Source organism: Anas platyrhynchos, chromosome 31 (genome assembly GCF_047663525.1).
Source record: "Anas platyrhynchos isolate ZD024472 breed Pekin duck chromosome 31, IASCAAS_PekinDuck_T2T, whole genome shotgun sequence".
NCBI classification, from domain to species: domain Eukaryota; kingdom Metazoa; phylum Chordata; class Aves; order Anseriformes; family Anatidae; genus Anas; species Anas platyrhynchos.
Genome location: NC_092617.1, coordinates 5788019 through 5789121, shown reverse-complemented (window position 1 = coordinate 5789121; position 1103 = coordinate 5788019).

Genomic DNA, 1103 nt, shown 5'->3' with positions numbered 1-1103 from the left:
GGGTCAGAAAGCAGGATTTTGGGATGGAAAGCAGGAAAAAAAATGGGATTTTGGGTCAGAAAGCAGGAAAAAAGTAGGGTTTTGGGTCAGAAAGCAGGATTTTGGGATGGAAGGTGGGAAAAAAGTGAGATTTGGGGTCAGAAAGCAGGAAAAAAGCAGGATTTGGGGTCAGAAACCAGGATTTTGGGGTAGGAAAGAGGGAAAAAAGCGGGATTTGGGGTCAGAAAGCGGGAAAAAAGTGGGATTTTGGGGTTGGAAAGCAGGAAAAAAGTGGGATTTGGGGTCAGAAACCATGATTTTGGGTAGGAAAGCAGGAAAAAAGTAGGATTTGGGGTCAAAAAGCAGGATTTTGGGTAGGAAAGAGGGAATAAAGCAGGATTTTGGGTCAGAAAGCCAGAAAGAAGCAGGATTTGGGGTCAGAAACCATAATTTCGGGTACGAAAGCAGGAAAAAAGTAGGATTTAGGGTCAGAAAGCAGGATTTTGGGGTAGGAAAGCGGGAAAAAAGCGGGATTTTGGGTCAGAAAGCGGGAAAAAAGTAAGATTTTGGGTCGGAAAGCAGAAAAAGAGCGGGATTTTGGGTCAGAAAGCGGGATTTTGGGGTTGGAAAGCAGGAAAAAAGGGGGATTTGGGGTCAGAAACCATGATTTTGGGTAGGAAAGCAGGAAAAAAGTAGGATTTGGGGTCAAAAAGCAGGATTTTGGGTAGGAAAGAGGGAATAAAGCAGGATTTTGGGTCAGAAAGCCGGAAAAAAGTAGGATTTGGGGTCAGAAAGCAGGATTTTGGGTAGGAAAGAGGGAATAAAGCAGGGTTTTGGGTCAGAAAGCAGGATTTTGGGTAGGAAAGAAGGAATAAAGCGGGATTTGGGGTCAGAAAGCGGGAAAAAAGTAGGGTTTTGGGTCAGAAAGCGGGATTTTGGATCAGAAAATGGGCAAAAAGCAGGATTTTGGGTCAGAAACCAGGATTTTGGGGTTGGAAAGTGGGAAAAAAGCGGGATTTGGGGTCAGAAAGAGGTAAAAAAGCGGGATTTAGAGTCAGAAAGCAGGAAAAAGTAGGATTTTGGGTCAGAAAGTGGGAAAAAAGTAGGATTTTGGGTCAGAAAGA